Source organism: Zeugodacus cucurbitae, chromosome 2 (genome assembly GCF_028554725.1).
Source record: "Zeugodacus cucurbitae isolate PBARC_wt_2022May chromosome 2, idZeuCucr1.2, whole genome shotgun sequence".
Lineage (NCBI taxonomy): Eukaryota > Metazoa > Arthropoda > Insecta > Diptera > Tephritidae > Zeugodacus > Zeugodacus cucurbitae.
The window spans coordinates 77,955,276-77,970,152 of record NC_071667.1 but is presented as its reverse complement, the minus strand read 5'-3'; the positions used below and the strand labels follow the sequence as shown (position 1 = coordinate 77,970,152).

Genomic DNA, 14,877 nt, shown 5'->3' with positions numbered 1-14,877 from the left:
TAAGTGGGCGAGCGAGTGAACGACACTTTCATGCACGCAAGTCTATGCGCCTGAATGCATGCTGATCTGAATCAAGAAACCCATACATACACACACACATGGCATGGACCCTATCATTGTAGGCGACACACATGTTGACATCCTTTGACGACAACTTCATAAAATCCATGTATGAATTACAAAAGACTTATGCAAAGTTATAAATTTAACTAAATACACACATAAACATATATATAAAGATTTGAATAGAAATATATATATAACCGTTAGTCTATGTATACATATATACCGAATTTTTTTTTGGAAGTGAATTCAAAAAAGTGCAGCAAAACATGAAAAGCGCACTCCGAATTTGTAACGGATTTATCGAAATTTCTGCTCGTGCAATTTTATGCAAGCCAACTGACATAAGCATACGCTCATAATATTACATAACATTTATATGTGTATGGGCAAATCATCGACAAAATGGCGCTCGGTATTGGCTGTTGCACAATCCAGCTTTGCTCCCATGAATATTTCATATTTTTCATGATTGAACTCTTCAGCAGCAGCGCTCGATTACAGTAAATCATACAGTTGAGGCATATAACGGGCATTAACATAGCCAATTTAATGATGATGCACACAGGCACACAACTACTCAGATATATATATATCTACTCTTGTATATTTTCATATTTACTTCATCGCTTACTGATTTCGATATATAAATATTTTTGAGGCTTTTGGTATTTTTATTCTGAGAAAAATTGGTTGAGATAATTATTTTGTGCTGTTGTACTAATTACTGGCTGAATATAATTTCATAAGCCATGCATAAGCAAGGTGGCTAGCCTTTTCAATAATATTAGTATATATGCTTTGCTATGCTTTCTAATTAATTGTGTTATAAAGCCTACCTCTCTCTTTTCCTGGACAAAAAATAATAATTTATTGAAATTGGCTGATGCCTTTTCTTTGTTACCAACTAGAATAAGGCAAAATATATTTCAATTAACTTACATTTGTGAAGAATATATGTATACCCTAGTTCATTGAAATTTGCGCTTGCTCAAATTATCAATTATTTTGCAATTTTTCAAAATCAATAATCGGTTTGGAAAAATATGTTATTTATTTTATGCGTTTGTTTTTGGGATAATGACTAGTCTGCATTTTGGCTAAAATTATTAGAACAGCTCAAGAATTCAGTAACTATATATAGAATTTTCTTTTGGAAAATATAGTCATTTATAGCGTTTTTAGACAGGAGCTAATTGATCAATTAACCGACCTCTGCTCGATTAAAACACTAATTAAGATCGATTTACCATACAAAATAAAGTCCACATTTATACAACTCAAATGCAACTCTTCGACAAAGACGTACGATGTACGTTCTTTGTCTGCGATTGGCTGAATTTTTTTGATCAAAAAAAGCTACGGTAGATGTCGCTGCTAAATAATATTAATCAGCCGATGAAACTTACCAACTTCTTATGAAAAGCAAAAAGAAAAATGTTTTACAACTGATCGGTTATCGAGAAAGGCAAAAATGTGTTTCTCAATAAAAAATTTTATTGATCAATTAATTTGGCTGTCTAAAAACGCTGTTTGAGTGAAAATTATTTTTGTAACTCTGAATCACTTGTCACTTTAGAAAATTTTGATTAGTTGACAGAGTACAATAGGGAAACTAGAGATACAATTATTTTAAGTTTCGAATAAAGCTGTAAAATATTGGAATGGACCTAACTTCAATATGAGAAGATCATTGCTTTCTTAAAACTCAATTGGGAGGTCCTAGAGGTTCTGAGACATCAATTGGTATACGACTGATGATAGGTGAGACCTTTTTTCATAATCTAAATCAACTGATCTGATCGGAGAATTTATATTTCATTGTAAAATGGTGGTACGTCAAGTAAGTGAACTGATATATAACTTCCTAAATCACTAAGCAAAGCTCACTTTTATGGTCGTTAGGTTTGTAACTGACTTTATAAGGATGTTTAAAAAGTAAAGCCTGCCTATATATACACTTCATTTATCGACGCATATTATTAAAAACAAAAGAGAAGACTGGTCAAGTCTTCAAAATTATTTTCTAAGGTGTGGAAGTAAAAGTTGTATACTCCATTCAGCAAGACTTACAATTGTTAAGATTACTATCTATTTTAAAATATTGGACATAAATATGGGTCATATTCGATTTTGTTCATTATGAGACATCTTAATGAATTAGTGATCTCTTAGTTCTTTTCTCTGTTATATAAAATATTACTCATTCTCCAATGCTATTTCAGCTGCATAAATTATTAGAATAATAAGACCTTTTCGCACTCACCAATCAATTTGCGAACGGAGCGAATCTTCAGTTGAACCTTTTCAGCGCGAAATCTGCAATTAAAATTAAATATGTAATTACTTTTTTTGTTGTTATTAATATCACTTTTATTTTCATTTTTCTTCTACTTTCTTGGGACAATAAAAAAAACGATTTGTTAGCATATTTAATGAAATGCTAAGAATGTAAATTTCCCATTAAGCCAACCACTCCGGAGGGTTTATCCAGTGGAGCGCCAGCCGCACTTAAGGATTGTCATTTTGTCAGCACTCATAAAATAAACACTATTTGCAATGAGTAAAATCTTAGCCAACAATTCGAAGCCATTCATTTTGCAATGCCACCAAGTGCCTCAGCTCCTCGCACCAAATAGAAATGAGAGATTTGCGCGCACCGAGCGGCATTCGTACAATTCGAAGTGTTGGAATTTATTTAATGCTGTCATTTGCATCTTTTCCTGCGCATTTATGAATTCACAATCACAACAACAACAATAACATCTATTATTCAGCATAACACAATTGGAAAATCAACATAAGAAAACTGGAGGGGCGAGCGGTAGAGAGGAATGTAAGAAAAACGCAAAAATACGCGAAATTCCCGTTAGTTATTTCGCATGCTGTCAATCGCCAACCAAACTCTGCCACACGCACACCAATACACTCAACTCTTGCTGCCGCATTGGAATTCATGATAGGAATATCGCAAAATCAAATTCAAATTCAATGCACAATTCGAATTCGAATTGCCATTGAAGTGCTGCTGTTGGTGTTGATCAAGCTGCGCTGCGAAGAAAAATAAGAAGAAGAGCCTTTTAAGCAGGGGAAATCTACGCAAAGATGCCACTCTCTCTAGGTGTGTCTGCTTGTTAAATTTAGCGCAATAATGAGAATGAAGGAAATTTGCATGCAACGCCAGCGCCGAGCATTTTCCCAACTGTAACTGTGAAGACACCCCACCACTTCGACCAACTCACTTCCACGAACAGTTGAGATGTCTTAATGCATTCATATTCCCGCTGTTAGCCGGGAAAAGAACGAAAAGAAAAATGCAACAAAAAAATTCAACAAACTCTCCAACGAAAGAACCATAACGGTAAAGTGTGAAAAAATTTCTTATCGGAAAATTTAAGATTCATATCCTAAAGCGCCCTCAGTGCCGGAAATACTCCAAGTGAATTCCCAGAGGGCAGTCCGTATGGGCACTGGGCGCATTCCGTTGCATTTGGGAGTCACAAGGTTGGGTTACTCTTCGGGCGCCAAATTGTCATAATTGCTTGTGAGTGTGCCTGTGTTAAAAAAGGTTAAGGTCTTGCCTTTTGGTGTCAACAAAAAAAAGATTTTGTCGCCATGTGTATTGAATTTCAAAAGCGCGCCAACAGAATTCAAGTGTCCTAAATAATTCATTTTGCTACCTGAAAGAGGTAAATGAATAAGAAAAGGATTTGGCGAAAAAATTAAAAGTGGAAATAAATCACTTTCGCTTCCACATCTTAACTGTTGAAGAATAATAAATTGAACCCAGCGCTCAATCGTGTAAAGCCATTTATAAACTCTGCTTTAACGAAAGGTGGTTGGCGCTTACTCCTGACGTGAAATCTGGTAATTTTAATAGTTTTTTAAATGCTATGAGACAATGAATACTACTGATCTATTGTCGCTTCTTTAGTGACAAGAAAGACCACTGATCTACTCTCTCTTCTTTAAAGACAGGAAAGACTTTGAGCTCCTGTCTCTTCTTTAGAGGCAATAAAGATTAATGATCTACTGTCTATTCTTCTACTTCCTTAGACGGAGTTATCGATCGCTCCTCATCGAAAATTAATAAACTATCCACAATAGTACACATAGTACTTTTAACCATCGCTGGGTTGTTTGCAGATATTCCACAAGCTGAAAAGAACTCACATTAATTTAGGATTAGGAAATTTTTTTGAGATCAGTTTTGTCAGCGCTGACGCTCACCTCTAGTTCGTAGAATCCTTCTTTATCAGTTCTGAACTTGCATCAAATTAAATTTGATTTGTTAGAACGTTTTCTAAGATAATCCAATTAGAGAATTCAATTCTTTAGAAATACAAGAAATCAATCAAGGGTTGGTGTTAGCAACTCTACTAAACTGTCATTGATATTTTGCACAATATTGGTCCATGGTCCTTTGGAATCTTTAAGTCATTGGTATCTATCATCATTGAATTTTTAATATCTTCACCCTAATCTCCAGGAAATTTCTAGTTAACACGGAGTGAAAAAAAATCTTCAATTGCAATCAGGTTCCCTCACGAACTTCCTAAACTTATGTTCCGAAAAATGTGAAAGCTTCGGCGAAAGCTCAAAGCTCTTTAGATTTAAAATAGATCAAACTTTAGGCTGTGTTTTACATTGGTTATAGCAAGTTGCGAAATATTGAATATATTTTCGACTTATCATCCAATGAGATAGTGGTATTACGACGGGGGCTCGTACATTCAGCGCCATCTGACGTAATTTGTACCATCTTCGATAGACAAAATTTCTGTAGTAACTAGTTATTTCGGATATTGAATTATTTAGGTGACAGTAGAGAACTTAGAAGAATAAGGAAGCTCTATCCAAACTTTCGAACTGTCGGTTCGGTCCAAATATTTTTAAGGACAATATTTTGCCTTCATAAAAAATGTTCGTTGGGTATAAAAAATATTTAACGCCAGCAAACTAAAAATATTTATTACAATAAATCCACGGAGAGTTCAAGGGCATTTCGCTTGGGTGACAAAACGTGTTGGGAAAAAGGTAAAATAAATTAAAATCTCAGCATAAATATTGAAAATTCGTAATTTCTCATATATTTCTACACACTTTTTTCTAAACTTATTTTTCTTATTTCATTTCTGAGGCGTTTCATGCAAATGAGTCCTGGGTGTCAACACACTAAGCTTATAATTTTATGCCAAAGCTTATAAAATTAAAAGAACGAAAACGTTTTCAGAATTATTTGCTGTTATACCGTCGACTGCTGACATTCGAGAATCACAGCCATCGGTGTGACCCCTGAAAAGTACTTAACGCATTAATAAGCAAATGCACACCACAACAACGCCCGAAGAAATGGAATAAAATCACCAGGAAAAAGTATTTAAAAGAAAAATAAATATAATAAAAAAATTCTTAGTGAAAAGCTATTTCGCACGCGGTCAGCGGCAAATCAAGCTCTCACCGCGCGAGAAAAAATTTGAATAAAAATGGAATTACGTAAGGCGCCGCGTTGCGAATTTGCTACAAACGTGTTTCTGCTCTTTGCCACACTTTCAATTTCGCTGCTGCTATTGTCAGCCGTAGCGCGGAGCCATTACCGCTACGGCTGTCCGCGTGTTTATGGCGCGTTCACTCGCGCATTGGCCATAAAAATTGACGAACTGTGAAAGCGGCAAGCGTCGCAACGTAGCAGTTGACAGTTAAGTAGACGTGTGCCACCTCCCGCCTCTCATATAAATAGGGAGTACCTATAGCTTTCTTTAGAGTCCCCCAAGACGCGTTGCTGAGTGGCAACTCCGTGACAGGTACTTGTAAGTGTAAATTTGTTGCACGTCACTCGTGGCAGCCATATTTTAATTGAATTGCTGCTCGTTTGTGTCGTCAGTCGTTCGAGCGCTCGCTTGTTCCTTCGTCGTTAGATTGTTTGCGCGTCGCGCTTTGCTGATTAGGAGGTGCGAATTTATGCTCCATTCCTTTGGCAGCCGTCAATGGTTTTTTTTCCTCACCGCCTCTTGTTTACCTTCATTCGCTTTCATTCACTTTATCATTTCGACAAACACTTCAGTGTTTTCTTCTCACTTCGCTCACCTTCGCATACTTCTTGCCGCGTACGCAATTTGCCCAACATCAGCATTTTAATGATGCGTTTTATTGTAATTGCAACATTTTCCGCCACGCCGCCACAAATGTCGACGCAGACGCGTGTGGCAACACATAGAAATAGGTAAGCCCACAGGAGCATAGCTTCAATAATTGTCGGTGACACATAGTGACTTAGCGATTTATTACGGTCCATAAATTGGGCGCTCTTACGAATTGTGGCACAATCACAATTTTTATGCCCATAGCAATAACAACGGGAAGTTAATGCGGGGTGCAAGTTGGATTCATATGCAGTTGAGTGCCTCTTAACTTTTATGCCGCTTCGGAAGTACTCATAGTAACATATTCTACTTGTTTGCTACGAAAAATGGATTTCGGTAAACAGCATTAAAGTTTTATGGGGTCTTTGAACTTTCGTCGTTTAGGTAGGATGTTATTATAACTTTGTATTATAAAGGTGTTTTTGTATAGTCGATATGTCGTGTGGAAGCTTCGATAAAAAAATTTCTGCTACCTTTGTTGAAAGACCAACTTATTTTATTACTAAATCGGTAGGACCAATAGAGCTACTTACGTTCAAAGACACGGAAATATGTATGGAAGCTTGTCTAGTTTTTCACCATGGTCCATTTCACCGTATTTCTTAGAGAAATATGTTAAGGATGTTTAACTTCGTCATGTTAATACGAATTCTTTGACGGACAAAGACCTGTGCCATCTCTTTCCTGCAGTTTATTGAGCTTCAGACTTTTTCTTTTCTCTCTTTCCTCTTGTCGATTGGTTTGAACTGTGGGACCACTTCCCGACAGTTGAAGATCATTCAAATTATTCAATAACGCCTATGGAACATTTAATAATAGATCTACTTCAAGATTACCCTATTCCGATTTTGATTGACATAATAGGGTCTTGAGCTTTGAAACACACTTATCTCATCATTTTGTTGTTGTACTTGTAAAAAGATTTCCCGAACTAATTTGAAACAGTAGTGTCGAATTGAAACTCGGACGGACGACGTCCATTCCGATTACTTATACCCGAAAGCCGACAAAACGGGAGTCGTATCTACCGATTCTTAATGCCAAATAGAATTTCAGGCCTTGTGTCGTTGAAGGACTTTCATAAAATCCAAGGTTAGAACGTTCATTAGTTGACAGTTACATTAGTGACCAATGAACATTGTCTCGAGTGATCTGACTGCTCGTTATTCAGAACCTTACGTATATATACATATATACGAATTGAGATGATTTATTGTTTTGATAGTATCGAAAGACTTCTAAACTACGTAAAATTATATTAATGAAAGGAATATAACATTGGAACTGGAATTGAAGCGATCCGAACAATGGTTCCCGAGATAAATTTCATCTCATCGGAAGCATAAAATGAAAATATTCGAAAAAGCAATGACGAAAATAAGCCAATATATGCATCCAGCGGAAATTTTTTTGGCAATCTTTAAACATTTTCGAATAGAGTTGCCACCTAATAATAAATTTCATAATTGTGAATACAGGAAAATAATTTCGAAAATCCTTCGGTAATCTTTAAGTATCTTGTAATTGAGTTATCACCTAACAAAAAATGTCCACTATTGCAAAGTGTGAATCAAACACAAGACTTTCGTAAATCCCTCGATAAAATGCTGTAAGATACTTTTATTTGAATTTGTATTGAAATATAGTTGCCAAGTAAAGACAGTAGAACGTCTGCTGAGGCTGACAGTATTATATTGAGCGGTCTATGGTGGCATAACCGTTTTACTAAGTTTTTGCTAAGATTCCAAGGGATGCTTTTCTGCGAATATATCACATTTGGACATCTTACGAATCAAAGTGCCACCCTCCCTAAAAATTAAACGTCATTGTCGCGCTAAAGTCAAGTCTTTCAAAACTGTGACGCAGCAGAAAGCTCTGCACTGTGTCAATCTTCTAACCTCACTTTTCCATTTCCACCTGCATTTTAACTAAAAAATTTATATGTATTTATGTATATCAAAAAAATCGCCGCAAATCACGTGTGTCGCTTGACATCTGTCAGTCTGTGAAGAATGTCTAACAGCAAATGCAACTAACTTCACACCACAAACTGTGCGCACACACCCACACATCAATTCAATCCAATTTAACTTTATGAAATTCACTTGATTCCACTTTCTTCTACGTCGCACTTGCCACTTGCGAAAGTTCTTTCACAACATGCAACAAATACATACATACATATGTGCCATATATCATAGATTGCAACAAGCCAACCCTTGCGAAAGTTGAACGATTCAACTAACTTTATACGCTCATCATACTCTCACACACACTCGCATGTGGCACATATACAAACACTTGCAACATACACACATACACCAGGTCATGTGTCATGTCGCCTCATAATATTGCGCGGCACATGTGACAACGTTGTTGTAGTGGCGATAAAATGCCACTAAGTAATGCAACTACGACGACAATAACAACAACAATGCGAACATCTACAACAATAACATTAAATGCGTTAGCAACGAGCTGTCATATCGGTGGATTTCATTAGAGATGATGTGCGATGCGTTGCACCGTCACAGCGTTGCATGTGCTGTAAGGGTGTTGCAACAACGCGAATGTGTGCAACAAAAGCAAGTGTAAGTGCTGTTGCAAGTGTATTGCTAGCTACATGCATTCACGACGGCGATTTTATCGCTTACTTCGCTGCCGGAAGCCAGCACAAGTGGCAACCATCAACTGCCACAAGCCACTTTCACTGTTGCAACACCTGCATTGTGTGAGTATGTGGCACATATACATATATACATATACATAAAAGTGTTGCACGGCCAAGCAGCCATCGTTAGTTGCGTGCCACATGAGGCAGCGAAAGTTATTGCAACAAAATTCTGCTGGCGAACATACTCCAAACAAACGGTATATTTGTATACGTTGTTGTTGTAATTTTGTGAAGCTGCCGCAAGTTGCAATCAGCATAGGTTACGAGTATATTTTCTATACAGCTTTTCTTTTGCTTCGGTGCAAGCAATCAAGCATAAGCGCCGCATGTGGCAAGTAGACGTAGCATGCCACAAATCGACCGCAATTTATGTACACTTATTTCGGCGTGCGTATATGTGTGTGGCAGTGGCAGGTGAAATGATAAATTGAGTGTGCAACGCGTGCAGTGTGCGACCAGCATAGCTTGCCACAAATTGTTGTAAGTGCAAAGTAAATGCAATGGAACAGCATGAACTTAAACAGCAGTCTGCGCCAATATGAAGGCGTTGCATAGAAAATAAAATGTGCCAAGAAAATGCAGACTTACGTTGCAAGAAGAAGAAGCAAGAAGAGGAAGCAGCGGCCGCAGCAAGCACAGCAACCGAGCGTCTTACTCATATTTATGCCTGATTTGTTTGGGTATTTGCATGCAAATGTGGCAACTTTAAATAAGCCAAGCGGTATGCATGTGGCAAGTGGTATATTATAAGCGCATCCTAAGGACGAAAACGGTTGCGTGCGGCAAGTAAGTGTATATTGCGTGGCAAGTAGCGGTGCCCTTCTCCGTTATTTTTTCTATATATTCCTTGCTTTTATTTTGCAACCAAATTTATTTGCGCATATTTCGTGGCAAGGTTGCAACATATGCATCGCTCCAAGCTTGTAATCTGCCGTAAATTTCACAATGTGCCACATGCAGTAAAAGTAGTGGTAGCCAAAGTTCTGCGGCGATGGCAAGGTGGGGGCAAGTAACGGTGTCAAGCGACTTAAACACATTTTAAATATAACTATTTGTTGTTGTTGTTGTCGCTATTGCAATTCTCTGCTGCTTGCCATACACGCATGACGCACATATCGATGCTATTTATTGCGCTTTTGTTGCCACAAACAATACAAGTGTGGCAGCAACGATTTTGGTGACCCTCGCCATTGTCATTGTTGTTATTGTTGCATTTGCTTATTTTATTTCTTCACTTTCTCTTGCCTTCCTCTTGTTTATTGATGCACTCACTCGCTCGCCGCTTGCCACACCGCATCCATATTAATTTATTGCACGTTGCGCGCTCGGCGTTCGTGCGTTTATTGCCAAAGCAAATAGTTTGCGGTTGGCAACGCTGTCTGCGTAACGGCAATCGATTCCCACAGCTGCCGTCGCACGCATCTCACAACTCACCTTTAATTCATGCCATTCGGTTGCTTTTGCCACACAATTACTTGTTGTTGTTGTTGTGCATTAAAACTGCTGTGTTGTTGTTGTTCTGTTGTATGCTGCCCGTGCAATTGGATATCGAATTACGCCATCGTGGCGTCACCGCTTCGTGCACTTGACGCTGCAAGAAGAAATTATTGCTTACCATGCACTTTGAGTTTTAAAGCTTCATCTCTCTGTCTCCCCATCGTATCGAGTTATCTATCTGCTTCATTCATGATTACTTGCTTGTCTTTTATTTTCGTTTTTTGTTGGACTTCCTTCTGCTGACCCAAATTTTTGCCAAATTGGATAAATTTTTCGCATACTCGTTCGTCCTTTGCCTGGCGCGCGCTATTGTTGCCAGCATGCTCGCAGTGCATGCTCCGTTATCTCTGGCATCTGCTGAGCGTCTTGCAGTGCCGCACAGTGATCAAGATGAGCATTGCTCGTATCATAAAAGTTATTCATTTGAGATACTGATCAGTAGTTATGATGATGACCCATTCCATCAGCACTGATGGCTACCTTCATCAATATATATATAGTAAATCGATACTAGATGTAGCCTCCTAAAACTAGATTTTGATTGAATCTGTCCTCTTCCACTTCATTTCGTCCTCTGTACTGTTGGGATTAAGCCATTAAGCCGTTAAGATGGTATAAGCTCCTTTCGCCATCAATTTTCACCCATCTGTCTTCTCACAAGGTCCCAAAAATTCCGTTGAGCTTTAGAAAGTGGAATTTGAGAATGCCATTGAAGATTTTCAGCGCTAAGCTGAAACTAAACCTAAGCATGCAATGAAGAGAAAGATTTTGCCGACGAAAATTGTCTTGAAACATAAGTCCATAGTGCTGATGATACGAAATATTTAATTTTAATCAATCCCGCCTGTTGCTTATTCCTACATATCAGGATCCTAAAGATTTTTGTTTTATATCATTCGGTTGAACGTGAAAACTTACAAGATTCCCTATATTTAGGAATATATTTTCACCCATCGATACCTTTTTTCTTCAATTCTTAAAACTTCATCCTAAACGTAGGCAACATTTATATATATATTCTTTGAAACAGCCGTCAACTAATAATTTTTAAGTAAAATGTTCGAACTTTTATTCACTCTTGTGCCAATATATAATATTTCCTTTTGTTGGAAATATATTTTCGATTTTTGCTACCTTTTCTTTGAAATTCTTGAGATGTTGCTCATCCTAAATGTAGGCAACAATTTTATATAACTCATCTGAAGCAGCTCTCAACTAATAATTTATAAAAAATCCGCAATGTTAATCACTCTTGCGTCACTGTGCTTGCAGGTCCTTGCAATTCACACAATTGTTAGCCAGCTTGTTTCGTGTTTTTGTATTGTGCACATTTTTTTAAATGCTGTTACTGATTTGTCACTTTTGTGTTGCTATTGTAGTCACTTTTTGCTTGTAGTCACTATTTTCATTGCTGCACAATCCTTTGCTGTATTTTATTTATTTCCTTCACATTCTCTGTAATTTTTCCACGAATCAGCTAAATATTTTATTCTATCATCTCCGCCCTCCTTCACTCTCTGCCAACTTTCACCGGACTCAGGTCATGCAATTTCATTGTTTTGCTTTTGTTGTAACTGCTGTGACCGATGTTCCGCTTAGCGCTTTCACCGCGCGCTCTCGCCTTTCAACCTTTGAGGTTGCTGCGCTTGCCATAAAGGATATGAGTTGTCACTTTAAAAGCGTCAACTTTCAGTTTTGACCCCCCCAGCCTTACTACCCTGCCGTAGTCATTTGCCTACAAGCCACACTAGTTGGGTCTTGTCACTGAAATTGAATCGCATTTCTCAAAAGCGCAACCACAAAATAATAATAATAGCCGAAAATAGATCAACAAAAACGAAATATGTTGTAATTTTTGCGATTGCCATCTATTCGTGCATGTGACTCCACAACACCGCACAATAGGCGGAAGCTGTAGAGATTGCAAAAAATCACGAGTAACCACACAAAGCGGCGCTACTCCCCGCTTGGCCCATATTTCAAAATTCCATTTCCCTATTTTCATTTCATTATGCTTTTGGCAATTTGTTGCCCACCGAAAAAAGTGCGCTAGCCAACGAGTCAATTGGGCGCAGTAGGCAACCAACAGTCAACCAGCTGGCGGTGCTGCATAACTGTGCCTGCTCTGACCGTTAGCGCTTCGCTCGACTTCCTCCTCTATGCCACAAGCCAGCAAGCAACTCGCCCGGTTTTAACCAGCTAACGAGTTGGGTAACTTTCCTGCTTCCCACCCCCACTCAATACCGTGACACCCACTCTATTCCGCCGCCTACTCTATCTCTGCGTTCAATCTCGTTGCCATATATTTACATAGTGCCAGCTGGTAAGTGCACACACATTCCATCAGGGTGGTCGCAATCACAGCCGGCATCCGAGTCACCGAGTCACTGGCGATGTCACTGTTGGAGTTGTGTCGCCTTAAGCATTTTAATCATGATTTACGTGTCGCGACAGGCGGTAAATATAAATGGAATTTTTAAATGTAATCTGATTTAATTATGCACCCCACTTGGGTATTCGGTTTCTACTCAAAGTTCGTTTAACGGTATAATGTTGCAAGTATGAGTATTCTTTCTTGTTGCAGAACTGTTGCTTGAGTCATACACCAAAGCAGCGATTAGAAGTTGTAAGCATAATAGTCGCATTTTAAGCAGAATCGATACCTGAGAGCATGATTATTAGCATGGTAAAGTCAATTCTCCAATTAAATTTGACACTTATTAGCCTCAGCATGAAAATAGAGCTTAAGTAGCTAATCTGCTTTATCATTTTGATTATACCAGTCTCTCTGATTTATACCAGTTGCTACTTCGATTCGCCACAATGCAAGTTTAGTTGTTTTTTTGTTAATCTGCCGTTTATTTGATTATACCACTGTCTTAAATTTATACCAGTTGCTTGTTTGATTCGCCACTACCCAAAATTTTACTATATCCTTGCCCGACTCTATTCGCTATTTTCAGCGCGGCTCTCGCATTAAAAATTCACCACTTAAACCAAAAACTAACTGGTATAAATCCATTCTATTGAATTTATATTTAATTATACTACTCTAGATGATTTATACCAGTTGTTTGTTCGATTCTCTGCTCACAAAACTTTGATGAAACATAGGCAGTTGGAATAAACATTAGTGAATAGCGCAATAGGTTCAATGGAAGACTCATTCACGAACACAAAATGAGCATTGATTTTGGATTTTCAGAAAAAAGGCAATACAAAATCCCTATGCCCAAACCAATTCACTAAAAGTTAAGTTAACTGATAAGGAGCACAAAAACCATACATGAGTCTGAAGCAACAAAAAAATCGAATCGAAATGAAAATGTGATGTGACAATTCTCGTATTTGTCATGACGCCATTCAATTACGCGCCGCAAAAAACCGTTACCCAACTGCTGCCAAACAGCTGACAGCGATCGCACAAGAACCGAAGCAGATTGCATCCGCTCACAAACACACAGGCACACATTCGAACTCACACTCACACAAACAAACCGACAAATGTAAACAGCAGAAGTTCGAAGCAGAAGCTTTTTGGCAGCGGCGAGTCGAAAAACGTCAGCCGGAGGAAAACAAATTACAGCCAAAAACGAATGTGAGTGGTAGATTAGTACACAGGAGGGGCAGGGGGTAGATAGCAACAGAGCAGACAGTGGAGGGAGACGCTACTAGCAGACGAAATTGGTGCAAAAAGCGGCCATTTGGCACAAGAAATGCGCATTGTTTTTGTTGGCGCCGCGCACTAACTGTTTACATGTGTTCCGAATGCTGCTTTTTTAGAGAGAAATAAGCGTGAGTGAGAGTGTAAGTGTGCTCAGCAAAGAAAAACTTGTTTTATTTGTATTCATTTCGGCGCGCTGCGTTTTTGCCAGCTTGAGTATCTGTGCGAGAAAGTGTGTGCGGTGTTGCACTTTGTCAAATTGAAACCAATTGGCCGTGTAGTTAAGTGAATTTATGAGCAATGGCAATGTGCTGTAATATACCAGACTAATGTACTTATGCACACACTCTTTCAACTGTAAGAGTAACTGCAGATAATGGTGTATCTAATCAAAACTGTGTAAAATTAGCAGACTGTTATTTGTGTTATTATTTATTTATTTCTTGCTTTCTGCTAATTAATTTTTTTTTGGAAAACCTGCTTTCTTATGTAAATTATAGATATAGGCATCACAATATAAAGCTTTTATCCCAAGTTTCATCGTTCACTGGAGTCAATCTATTTATCGTTTGTCTAGTCGATATAATTTCCAATAGTGTCCAAGTTTTTCCATATCGTATGTCTTATAATTTATGGCTAAGAATCGGTTTTTACTAAATTTCACTAGTCTTATGTAGGAACCCGAATTTACATTAAAGAAATTCTGATACAGACTATACGCTATAGGAGCTATGTAAGTACGCAGAATAAAATTCAATAATAGTGAGAATATTCTAAACGATTTCGTGTACTGCTAATCGATTTTCAGTGCATTTAACTTCATCAACTGTTCAAAT

General features: G+C 38.0%; 1 protein-coding gene across 3 annotated transcripts in view; it reads right to left on the bottom strand.

Moving 5' to 3' along the window:
* LOC105213295 (uncharacterized) overlaps window positions 1–14,877 on the bottom strand; it is a 266,273-nt gene that overhangs the window by 141,808 nt on the left and 109,588 nt on the right. For all 3 annotated transcript variants that reach the window (XM_054225386.1, XM_054225387.1, XM_011186008.3), the window contains one exon: window positions 2,330–2,382. The gene's annotated coding sequence lies outside the window, so the exon portion shown is untranslated. The remainder of the gene's footprint in view (window positions 1–2,329; window positions 2,383–14,877) is intronic.